This window comes from Triturus cristatus, chromosome 9 (genome assembly GCF_964204655.1).
Source record: "Triturus cristatus chromosome 9, aTriCri1.1, whole genome shotgun sequence".
Classification (NCBI taxonomy): Eukaryota; Metazoa; Chordata; class Amphibia; order Caudata; family Salamandridae; genus Triturus; species Triturus cristatus.
The window spans coordinates 1,153,588,593-1,153,601,725 of NC_140592.1; the positions used below are offsets into that span (position 1 = coordinate 1,153,588,593).

Consider the following 13,133-nt stretch of genomic DNA (forward strand, 5'->3'; position numbering starts at 1 on the left):
GTGACACGACGGATATTCTCGATATATTCACTGAGCACTACTCCTCGCTTTACATATCCACCAGAGCTGACCCACTCGATTGGGGAGAGTATATCAGTGATGTAGCCTTAGGCTGGCTAGGAGATACGCAACGCAAATTTTTATGTACCCCCTTCGAGTTAGACGAGGTCCGGGAGGCAATAATGCACACACAGTCAGGGAAAGCGGCAGGAATGGATGGCATATCCATTGAATTTTACAAAACTTATATAGATCTGATGGCCCCCATATTGCACGAAGTGTATGAAGACACTCTTGAATCTAAAACACTCCCACCCTCGATGAGGGACGCCTTGGTGACGTCTTTGCGCAAACCGGGTAAATTAGCTGTGACTATCGTCCGCTCTCTTTGATTAACTGCGACACCAGGGTTCTCGCTAAGCTCATTGCTAACAGACTCACTTTACTGATGGAAAAGTTAGTCCTTCCCGATCAATCGGGCTTTATACCTGGACGGGCCACTACCCATAACTTTTGAACTCCATTCACGATTCTTCACAACGTAGCACCAGAGCTCCCCCTGGCGGCGGTATTTCTCGATGCCACTAAGGCATTCGACTCGGTCGAATGGGATTACATCTTTACTGTTATGCGCAGCATGGGCTTCCCTCCTCTTTTTTTATCCTGGATACAGCTCCTATACCACCGGCCGATGGCCACAGTTCTCATAAATGGGCACGCATCTCCTGCCTTTGAGATTTCCAGGGGGATGAGACAAGGCTGTCCGCTATCGCCTCTACTCTTCGCCCTTGCGGTGGAGCCTTTGGCAGCAAAACTTTATCAACATCACCAACACAGGGCACTCCGATGCAATTTGCGTCAGATTTGAGTATCACTCTATGCTGACGATATCACTTGGTATGTTAGACACCCTCAGGAGAATTTAAACCCCATTTTACGTTAATTTATACGTTTCGGGCAGAAATCCAGTCTCTTCCCGCTAACCTCATCGACATCTAAATTTCCCCTAGATTTCCCTTTAGAATGGTGTGTCTCCGATCTAAAATATTTGGGTATTCATTTCTCCCGCGATCGAGAACAACTGATGCGTTTAAATTATGGTACATCCATTGAACGAATAAAGGAATGCGTCTCACGCTGAATCGCTCTACCGCTATCTCTGGCGGGGCGAGTGTCACTAATAAAAATGGTTATCCTACCGCAGCTCCTTTACCTCTTTCTCAATATTCCTTTCCATCCTGGTAGATATTTGTTTCAAGTGCTACGGTCTGAAATGATCCAGCTAGTGTGGTGGGGTAAGCAGTCACGGGTAAGCTGGAGCGTTCTCACTAGGCCCTACGCGCAGGGCGGCTTTGATATTCCTGATATGGAACTATACTATTTTAGTGCGCAGGCCACTATGTTTATTTTTGGATATATCCTCCCAGTTACATGCCGCAAGTAGCGGCAGAACACTGGCTGGCCGATCCCATACCCATTGCAGGTGCGTTTAAATTATGGTACATCCATTGAACGAATAAAGGAATGCGTCTCACGCTGAATCGCTCTACCGCTATCTCTGGCGGGGCGAGTGTCACTAATAAAAATGGTTATCCTACCACAGCTCCTTTACCTCTTTCTCAATATTCCTTTCCATCCTGGTAGATATTTGTTTCAAGTGCTACGGTCTGAAATGATCCGGCTAGTGTGGTGGGGTAAGCAGTCACGGGTAAGCTGGAGCGTTCTCACTAGGCCCTACGCGCAGGGCGGCTTTGATATTCCTGATATGGAACTATACTATTTTAGTGCGCAGGCCACTATGTTTATTTTTGGATATATCCTCCCAGTTATATGCCGCAAGTAGCGGCAGAACACTGGCTGGCCGATCCCATACCCATTGCAGGTGCGCTTCACACCAACATACAACCACGTGAAAAGGAACCTACTACGCTCACATGCTCGATACTGGTGTGGAATCGTATAATGGCCAACATGCAAACTCCCTTGTTATACTCACCGAGGCTTCCCCTCGTATACCACCGTAAACTGCCGCTATTACAAGAGATAGCCTTTCGTCAACTCCTAGACCGTGTCCACATTAATACATGGGGGGACTTATATCAGGAGGGCAGATTTCGTAATGCGGACACCTTCTTCCAAACACTTCAGCCAGCCCCGCTAGACACTTTCGTACACATACGCCTTAGGCAGGGTCTGCGCTCTATTACCCCAGAATTCCCGCAGGAACCTCCTTGCCTTCTACAGCTCCACATGCTACTCAGTGCGCCCTCCCCGGGGCGTCTTGTTTCTATGATATATCATACCACATACACACAATGTTGGAGGACTCCATGTCCTGCACGCGCAAAATGGGACTCTGAAATTGGTATTGAGTTATCCGATGGCCAATGGGGTTATTGCTGTTTGCAGACGGAGCAAATCTCCGCTAGCAGCAGGCTGTGAGTTACCCACTTCAAATTTCTACAACGCACGTACTATACTCCTGCTAGAATGCACAAATACAAGCTCAGGGACTCGGATTGCTGTGATAGATCCGGCTGCCCAAACGCAGATTTTCTACATCTGGCTTGGGACTGCCCGAGGGTACTTGAGTACTGGGGAAAAGTTCTGGATGCCTTAGAGCAGATGACAACACTAACTATAACGAAAACCCCTCTTCTCGCTTTACTGGGCTACACCAAACATATCCCTAAAGCACAACGTAAATAAGTTTCCTTGTGCCTGCTGTTGGCTAAGAGAAGAGTAGCATGTCGGTGGGGTAGGCGGCGGGCACCTAAGTTTAAAGATTGGCTAACAGACTTAGTTTACTGCCAGGAAAAAATGTCTCATTATGCAGAATGAATCCCTAGTTCATCACGTCCTGCAAAAATCTGGGGCCCTCTCAAGGGCTACTTGATCACACATCCGGGGGTAAATAAATCCGGTGATACTTTGTCTACTACGACCCCACCCATGGTCTGCGAGTATGTAATGGCTCACACAACGCCTCCACAACTCTGCCTCCGATACAGATCAATAAGCTTAATGGCTGTCATTCTACTGCTCTGCTCACCGTTAAGTAGCTAATCGATCAGAAGTTTATGGTCTGTAATCAAGCGTTCATTACCTTGCCTATGTTTTTCACCATTGTCTGTTTCAGGCCTTATGACATGTTGATTGCGACTGCTAGCTATATCTGTTCTAAAGTAAGGCACACAACTGAATCTTTCCAGGTCCTACTGTATTGTTCCATAGTATGTATATTGATGGACTTCCTCAATGTTTATATGCACTGCACAGCTTATATATGCTATATTAGCTCTGAGTACTTATTGACATGCTTTGTTTTGTAATGTACGTCAAAACAAAATCTTGAAAATAAAGTATCTACTACATATATTTTCCACAAAAAAAAAAAACAGTATGATACCAAGATTACCTTGATCTCCCCACCCGAGGAGACATGTTTCGTCTTTTGCTACATATACAACACCTTTGGGCTTACTATCCCTAAATACAAAATCAGCATTAAATTTGCCAATCACATCAATAATTTTTCCACCGTAACCAATGGGATGTACGCAAGATAAACTGAGAGTTTGCTCTGTTAAATGATTTTTCCAGAGTGATTCACTTATTAAAGTGAATGGAGATCCAGAATCTGCTAACATTTGTACATTTACACCATTCACCGAAATTGTACATAGAGGTCTTTTAAGGCCTTGGGAATTAACACCCCAAATACCATTGTAACAGTCCATGTCCACAATAGTGAGAATTTCGTCTTCTTCACTAGATGAACAATTTTCTTCTATTAAAGAATCGATATTGTGTATTTTCTTGAATAGTGTGTTATTTTTAGAATGACAGACAGCCGCAAAATGTCCTTTCTTGGAGCATTTGACACATGTTTTGTCAATGGCTGGGCACGATATGGCATTGGCTAGGTGTGTAGACATACCACATCTGTAACATTTTAGTGTTTTGCTTGACGTAGTGTTGGTACTTCTTTTTATCTTGTTGAACTTTAAGATTCTTTGACTTTTTATATTTTGATTTAACTGCACACACTTTTTGGTTATTGCTGTAGGTTAAGGACATTTGCTCCATGTCCATAGAAGTGCTTTCAATCCATGTCGCGATCTCTAAAGCCTTTTGTAAAGTCAGGTTAGGTTTGGATCGAAGTGCCTTTTGAACTTTTTTGTTATTAGTCTTTTCAACTAATTGATCTTTAATCATATCCTCTTCGAAAGCTTGGTATGCACAAGAAGAAGCAAGAATGTGTAAAGCACCAACGTATGTTGAAGCAGATTCACCTTGTAGTTGAACCCCCTTATAGAACTTATGCCTTTACAAAGTAATGTTTTTGCAAGCTTTGAAATGATTATCTAATGCTTTGATGGCAGTGGCATATTCATCCACCATATTATCACCTTCCCGTTTACCAACGATGATAGTCTCCTTTGGAATGTGTTTTCATATATTGCGGCCTTCAGTGCCTATACAATGTCTTAAAACAACATATTTATTTTTGCAAGTAAAAGATTCACCATCAAGAGCTTCAAGATACGCTTCAAACCCTTCTTTCCATTTCTCCTAGTCGAGTTCTGGAGAAGCAGGATTGGGTATAAAAGGTGCAGGTGGAGAAATAGATTGTAACATTGCAAACGAATTAGAATGAAATTCTGCAAAATAGTAATTGTGCACTTCAATAGTTTGATATCAAATATATAAATGAAAGAAAGAAATCAAAATGAATGGTGTGCGGCTCACCGAGGTCAGCACTTAAAAGCTTAAACAAAGAAATGGTGTGCAGATCACCCAAAATTGGCACAGTAATTATGGCCAAAATGCTGTGAAATTGTCGCAGACAAATGAATAATGTCTGTGAATGACTAAATGAATGGTGTGCGAATCACTGAGATCAGCCCAATATTATTTAAATAAAGAAGTGGTGTGCAGATCACTGAAATTGGCACTGTAAATATGGCTAAAACACTGTGAGATTCTTGCAGGCAAATGAATGATGTTAGTAAATAAGTAATTTCGAAAAAAGGTGTGCAGATCACCGAGATCAACACAGACGAAAGATTGCCTGACTGAAAAAATACATTGCAGGCTATGGAGAATTGCCTGATTTAAAGATGGCTGCTGCCGTCGGCGTCATGATGTCACACGTAAGCACAAGCGTCGTGATATGGTGTGCGGATCACTGTGAACCGCACAGAAGAGAATGGAGGAAGAACGTTCAAGAGATGGCAGAACGCTTGCGCGATGGCGGTTGCACAGTAGCGATGGCAGTTGGGGGCACGCAATTCAGGAAAATGGCACAGTAATAATAGGAGTGCCCTGCCACAAGGTCCATGCGCCTTACCAGCAAACAGGAAAATAGTTGAATTCCGCTGGAATGAAATCGGAATCAGAAGTTCCCAGCACGCAGTGGACACAGCGTGGACAGACGAATCGTTGGCAACTTCGCACGCATGGAGGTCCTGTTGAGTGGCAGCCTGTCGCCAGTGTAAAGATCTCAAGATGCAAGTAAAATATCTTCAAGTTGCTTTATTTCATTAGTCAACAGGACAAAGAACAGCACGACCCGACTATCAACCGAACAGCTATCAACTGACCCAGAACCCCGGCTCCACAATGTTCTTTCCATTCGCTTGACGTGCAAAGGTTCCAGACGTCCAGAGAATGGAAAGGAAACTCAACAGTAATCATGCCTGATATTCTTCAATCACATCCCCTCTACAGGGATGGGATCAGTTGAAGCCTCCTGAATCTCTTGTAGTTTTGTTCAGATGCAAGATTAGGGTTAAAGTTATTGCAGTCTCAACCAATAACCCAATATTATGCACCTTTGTTTCATTGTTTTGAAAAATCTTAGAAGGTGCCATTAGGTTATTTAGAACCATTATTCATTCCACAGAGCTTATTAAGGGGAGATTAATATACGTTGAAGGATATAATGCATCAGACAAGACTTAATTTACAGAACCAGATATGGAGGGAAGTCTAGAAGTTTGTCCCACTTCAAAGGCTGGCACCAGGGATTCTATTCTTTTCTAGTCTATTCCATTCTATTCAATTGTTCTGGTAAAGCACGTGGCTACCCGAAGGCCTCCCAGCACTAGAACAGTCATCATAGAATCCCACATCACCACGGAAGAGCAATTAGTTACTATACAGCCAGGTTTTCAGGGCCTTACGAAGGGAAAGTTTGTGGTTTAAATGACATAGTTCAAATGGAAGGGTATTCAATAGTTTGGGGGCCAAATAGGCCATTGAAAGGCCTCACCAACGAGACCTACAAATCTTGGGAACCTTTAACAGATGTGCTGAAGATGATATAAGAAACCTCCCAGAAATATATGGGGTGGTTAAAGGTATTTGCAATAGGGAGCCTCTCCTATGAAGTGATCTATGCAAAATTCATAAAGCCTTGAATTGCACTTGCTGCTCCAGCGGTGAGCCAGTGTAGCTCTTTCAGAGCCTTTTTAGCAGACTGGTGCCTTTGGAGGTTCATAATGAGCCACAGAGCTGCATTTTGGTCGACATGCAGCCTTTTGATCACATGTTGAGGTGAGCCAATATATAAGGCATTACCATAATCCAGCCCTGAAATGATGGGAGTCTGGGTAGTCAATCTTCTAGCTAACAAAAGGGAGAGAATTAAAAACCTTTCTCAGCAGTCTCAAAATACCAAAACAGATGGCAGCAAGTTTTTTCACTTGTTGGTCCATTGTGAGGCTGGAATCCAGCCACATTCCAAGACTCTTATTGCACTTTTGTGGCTAGGAAGCCTCGCCAAGCATTCCGGAATGGAAGTTGGAATGTTATTGCTAAAAGTATTATCCAGTAGCATAACCTCCATCTTGTCTTCCTTAAGCTTCAATCTGCAGTAAACCATCCATCTGGTTATTTCCTGAAGACATGGGACCAGACTGAGCCGGCTTGAACTGGGGTCAGGGGAGATTGATATCACCAGCTGAGTGACATCAGCCTAGGAGACCAATGACAACCCATAGGAGCACACAGTTTCGGCCAGGGGGTACATATAAAGATTAAAAAGAGTGGAACTCAGGGAAGACCTCTCAGGCACCCCACAGCTTAAAGGAAAACAAGATTTTTATAGAAGGAGGAAAGCCATTTCAGTGCTCAGCCTTCGATATCCACATTTGATATCTGCTGGATAAGTGTGATCTATCGTATTGGAGACCGCACTAAAATCTAAAAGGATAATGGCCACCAAGCCACCTTGATCCAAAAATCATCTTTGTTCCTCAGGAAGTGTTATACATATTGGACCCTCAGATCAACTCTGGACTCCTGGAACTGCAGAGGACTGCCTTGTACCTCAGAGGACTGCCCTGCTGTTTGAGGCTTGCTTTGCTGAATGATCCCAGCACTGCCAGAGTGACTCCAAGGGCTAGTTGGCTGGCCACCTGTTCTGAGCTACAGGGGCACAAAAAGCTCCAACAACATTGCACCTGCACCTGGACCGTAGTGAAATTGAGCCCTGCCCTCTAAGTGGTGCCCACCCAGTCCTGGGCCCTTGTAAATGATGCTAATGGTGCCAACATCTAAAATTTGGGACCTTGGGAAACCTTTCCATTGCAAAGTGGTCTGAGAAGTGACAGGAGACTGGAACCTACCTTCTCGCCCGTAGGACTGTCTTCACGGTAGCTCCCACTACGTTTTGCTCAGCAGTAGCAAATCCTGTTCAGCAGCTCCTCTTCGGAAGGGTATCTGACCTTGTGTAGCCCTCATCAGTTGCAGCATGCAGCTTAGTCCAGCTGGAGATGCTCACCTTACAAAAAAAAGTGACAAAGTCCAAACGCAGAAATCTTCACTGCGACCTCATCCATCGGCTCCCTGACCATCACAACGTCTCCTCCTCAGACCCCGCTTTCTGCTTTGCCTCACTTTCTTTACCTTTTAAGACTTTTTTCTTCAAATATCTTCATAGTCTGAAGGTAAGCTGAGGTCGAGCCCAATCCACTTCTGGTATGCAAACCACGCTACATTACGATTGGCCATATCTTTTCAACTGTGTAGTAATAAATACTCCACATCAAAGTTGGTCAGGAGAAGTGGTTTAATAATGCGGATCCTTCAGCCTCTCGTAGTGAGATGACAACATTCTAAGAGGAGCGTCAGCTCCAACATTCTAAAACAGGGCAAACCCAAACGGCGAGGGAGAGGAGGGGGGGAAAAGAGGGAAAGGGAAACAAGTCCAGATTACAACACATCTCCCTGCGGGGCAGAGGAAATTACACAAGAATAACATTTCAGATGAACGTACCCCAAGATAAGGGGGCAGAAGGATGGAAAATTTACAATTACAAAGTTTTGCATTCTGGAGCGCCTGGGATAACATTCCTTCCAAACAAGGTTAGAATAGAGAAATACAAAAATGCAATCCCACCACAACCCCCCATACCTGAAGGCAACTGACCCAAGAAAATAGGGAGGATGAGACCGAGGAAAGTGCTGGAGCAGAGTTTTCATTTATGAAAATTCAGGGGCTTTTGAAGCTCTAGTATGTCTATGCGTTTTATTAATTTATTAATAATTAACAATTAATTATTTGTCTTGTGCAAGTGTGATTCTATTAATCAATCCGTTTGTTCTAACATAAGAGAGAGTTATACGAGGGTTAGCTTATTTGTGCTGTTTCTGTTTAATAATAACGTGCAAGTTTTCATGTTTAAACGTTGCTGTGTGCTATTTATTTTAAGCACAAAACGCTGTCTGAATTAATGCTTTTTATGTCGCAAAGCTAGATAAATACATACACATAAGGGTATTAGTGGGGTTAACACTGTTTAATCATTATGCTGTAGTAACGTCTATTTTGTCTCTTTAATTAAGATGGTCTATTGTGGCCTATGAAGGCCTTAATCGAGCTGACAGTATTTCGAAGCCTGGCTGTGGCATATTCTGTGATGTGGCAAGGGAGACCCCTGCTGGAAAAAGGTCGAAGACAACTGACCATGGTCCTTATTGTAAATTTCCATGAGGACATCAGCAGTTTGGAGGATCTCCAAAGAAATGGAACGTCCTTGGCAAACAAAGGAGCTTCAGAAACGAACAATGTACTGTGGCCCGGCTGCCGAGGGAAGTTGAACAAGTTGGATACTTTGATAGTTTCTTGGTTCCTGTTCCGTAGTTCACGTCTTGTGACTTTTCCTCAGCGAAGATTTTCAGATGTAGCAATGTTACATCCCTTCCTTCTCGTTCTGCTCAGTGATACAGTTTATTCTGCCAACTTTATGTGTGTTTCCATTGTAATTTTCACTATAAGAATTGTTAGCTTAGGGAGGGCTTTGCCACTTGCCATTTTACCTTTGCTGCGTGAACTTGCGTTGCTGAGGATCGATGCTGAGGGACTTCGTCTTGATTGATTTACTTTGACTAATTTTAGATAAAGCAATATAACTTTTAAACATGGTGTTGAATTTCCTTTCTTGTCAATTATTGTGTACATTTTGATCATTATTGTATAGATTGTATAGAGTATGTTTAAGGACAACCACTATAATCAGGTCCTATCGTCCTAGATATAGATGCAGGGTGTTTAGGTGTTTTCTTTCCACAGGTTTATTGCTGATAGAGTATTTGAGCGTATGTTAGTGAAATGGGCCCTAGCGTATGATGAATGTATGTGCGTGTAACTGTGTGATTACTCTATCCGTGGTAGTGGGCATATTTTAGATACCCTGATCTCTATCAATTACTCTGGTAGCAGAGGATGGTTATAGATGGTTGGCTTGATCTGATAAGATAAGATTGCTTGTATATTAGCTTATTGATTATTGATTTATTTTTGATGATGTTGGTATATGTACTAATACTATATGTTGGAGTTGTCAAGTTGAGTTATATGTAGTGCTTCTGGAATTTGGAAGCTGGTAGCAGTTCCGTAGTAGGGCAGAGAAAGGTGTATATGCTGCTCTCGGGAAAGACGGGATTGTAAGGAATAACGTGTGACAATTGAAGTTGCGCGTTCACATTGTCTGGGTTCGGAATCAGTGACATCGTCGTATGTTACTATTAGATATTTCTGGTATATAAGGAGTGTGTATCGTAGTGAAGGTTATCTGTGAAACTCTGGTCTTAAGTCCCAGGGATCCGTAAGGATTGCCGTTAAAGCTTATTGCGGGAGGAGTAATAGGTATTCTCTGAGCTTGTTTGAGGAACTGGGCAGAGGTAAGCTGCTTAGTTGATGTATGTTATAATTCTGTAATAGGACATATTGTGCGCTGTTCTCGGAAAGCAGGATTCTGTGTGCATGTACTATATTTTTCTTGTATGAATGTGCGTGAATGCATATACATTTATTGATTGTAAGACTCTTTGGATAAGTCCTAGAGGAAACAGTTATGAGATGTATGTAAGTTTGTTGATTCTTGAGAAATAGACTCTTTTTTACTATCCTATGGTTAGCGAAGCAGACAATGGAGATGTTTTTATGTTGTAACTAATAGATTTTGTAGAAATTTTGACACGAAGTCTACTAAGAATTTTGTAAAGGAGGGGTAGACGAGTGACAGAGACAGGAGACAGAGACTGCAGCGGCTGTTGACGTCAGAAGGTCCGCGCTCTGATTGGATAGCGCTAGGATTAGTGTGTTAGTGTGAGTTGCGCAGGGATTGGAAGAGCTGTTTAGTGACGTAGACGCTCCAGGATTGGTGCGTTAGTGTGAGTCGCGCTGCTATTGGTTGAGAAACTCGTATTGTATATTTATAATACGGAAAGAGTAGAGAGTTTTAGTAAGCGCTAAAATGTATTATCAAGAGGAGAAAAAGAAAAAAACGTTCTTTGGGAAAGTTAAAAGGTGGTTTACCAAGGATAAAGAGGTTAAAACGAGAGAGGGTGAGTTGCTACCTCCAGCAAAAACACCTGCATCCTTCATGGTTGCGAAATATGGATTACATACCTGTATATGGTTGCAGAATTGGGTTAGGTATACTAAAGAAGATGGTGTTCTAGCATTTCCAGAACATGGTTCATTTAATTTGGCCGTGTTGAGAAATTTACGGGAAAAGATGGTACGTCTGGACCCGAAGCCGAGACCTACACAGTTCGAGGCTTTAGTGGAATGGGAAGAGGAAGTTCATGAGCGAGAAAAGCAAAGATCTGGAGGGTATTACAGGAACATGTTTGGGAGGAGACATGATCGTGAAACACATCATGATCGGATGAAAAGATGGCGAGATGTTAATATGACGGAGGGATTATATCCAATGAGAACAGTTGAAGTTTCTGCTCCTTCTGTAGAAAGGGTTCCTGAGTCAGATATGAGAAGATATGGAGAGTATGAGGATGAGGTCTTAAATGACATGATTTACAAGAGACCACCTCCATATAGACCAGAACCGGATGAGAGTACACCAGTTGTTTCTCCGATAAGAGATACAGTCTGTATTATTGAAAAAGAAAAAATGACACCTGAATCAAGAAGTAATAGTTCTTTCAGGGAGAGAGAGAATCGAAGTAGTGAGGAAAATGCCAGAAAATTAGCAAAAACGACAACAGAACTGACTGAGAAAATTAGGGAGTTAACGAAGAATCTGGAAGCTGTTACGGTGCCTGTAACAATAGGTCCGGTTATGCCTGTGTTTGACAAACAGAGAGCAGGTGAGAATGGACTAGTGATTCCATATGTTGGGAATAACCTAACGAATTCAGTTGGTCCTTCAGGAGATTCAGATAAAAGAGCAGAAAGAAGTGACCTGAGACAAACAAGACATGACACATGTAGTGAACTATTGGATGTTAGTGAACCCAGTTGTTCAGGGATGCCAATTTTAGAACCGCAGAAAAAAGTGGTTCCAATGAGAAAAACTGCTGAAATAACAGTTGATGATTTGAATGATTGGATGAAGGTTCTTCAGAAAAAGGATAAGGATTCACAAGTTATTGATGTGGTTAAGTTACGTATAGAATTAGAAGAGCTTGTGACAGGAACAGTTCCAACAGAAATTCTGAAGAGTCATCATGATGGTGAATTAATGTTTATGTGTAAAAGCATAACATGGAGAGCAAGAAATACTCATGATAGACTAAGAGCGATAGCAAATGAGCAAGGAGTTGACATTGATAAAGTAAAGGTTTTGCAGAAAACTTACAGGATGGATTTCACAGAGAAAGACATTGAAAATTTGAATACTTCTGGTAGAACAGGACAGATTAAAGAAATGGTGGCATTATTGCGAAGATGGGGTGATGTAGAAAAATGGAAGGATAGGTGGTATAAGAAAAGAGAGGAATCTGAAGATAGAACAACTTATTCAGCATTTCCAGTGAGAGAAAAGGAGAAACCAGTGGAGCATTATCCTATGAGAGAAATACCTGGAGGAGGATATGTACATGTTCCATGGACCAGACAGGATATTTTATCATTTACGAATGATTTCCCTCGATTGAGAGAAAAGCCCGTCGAGTGGTATAGGCAGGTAGATAGGTTTGTGAAGTTGTCAAAAGTGCTGTGGGTTGACCTGAATAGTCTGTTTGATATAATTGTTCCAGCAGACTTGTGGACTGAGTGTAAAATAGTTGTGAGTTGGCCTACTGAGGAATATCCAAGAGATCCAAGAACAGGGGCACCAGATCCAGAAGTGATGAGGAAGTATGATCAGGTGATGGTATACCTGAAGAGTAAAGTTCCTCCAAAAGAGACAGACTGGGTTAAGATAGATCGAACACAACAGGAAGCAAAATAATCAGTTCATGCTTTTTACGAAAGGCTGATACTGGCTTTTAAACAATTCAGTGGAGATGAACACCTGGGTGATAAGGATTTGAGTCATTTTGTATACAGATTTGTATATGGTTTAAGACCTGAAATTGGTGAGAGAATTCGTGAGCACACGGTGGATTGGCAGAGTAAGAAAGTAGATGAGATCCCGAGACATGCAAAATACTTCAGTGATGAAATTGAAGCAAAACAAAGAAAGCTGAAAGAGAAAGCAATGTGGGCACAGGTGAAAGTTGCAGAAAGACAGGAAGCACAGTTAGTGGAACAGGCGAATAATCCAGGAAATAATGCAGGAAATAGACCCAGATATGCAGGAAAGGGGAAAGGAAGTCTTGAGGAAGCGAAGAAAAAGTTCCCTTGTCACAACTGTGGCCAGCTGGGACATTGGAGA

The 13,133-nt window shown here is 42.4% G+C and overlaps 1 protein-coding gene across 3 annotated transcripts in view; it reads right to left on the bottom strand.

Moving 5' to 3' along the window:
- LOC146799541 (carbohydrate sulfotransferase 8-like) overlaps positions 1-13,133 on the bottom strand; it is a 114,018-nt gene that overhangs the window by 51,198 nt on the left and 49,687 nt on the right. The window contains exon 3 of one of the 3 annotated variants that reach the window (XM_085627114.1): positions 7,635-7,789. The exons of the other annotated variants lie outside the window; for them this stretch is intronic. The gene's annotated coding sequence lies outside the window, so the exon portion shown is untranslated. The remainder of the gene's footprint in view (positions 1-7,634; positions 7,790-13,133) is intronic. 3 annotated transcript variants of the gene reach the window in all.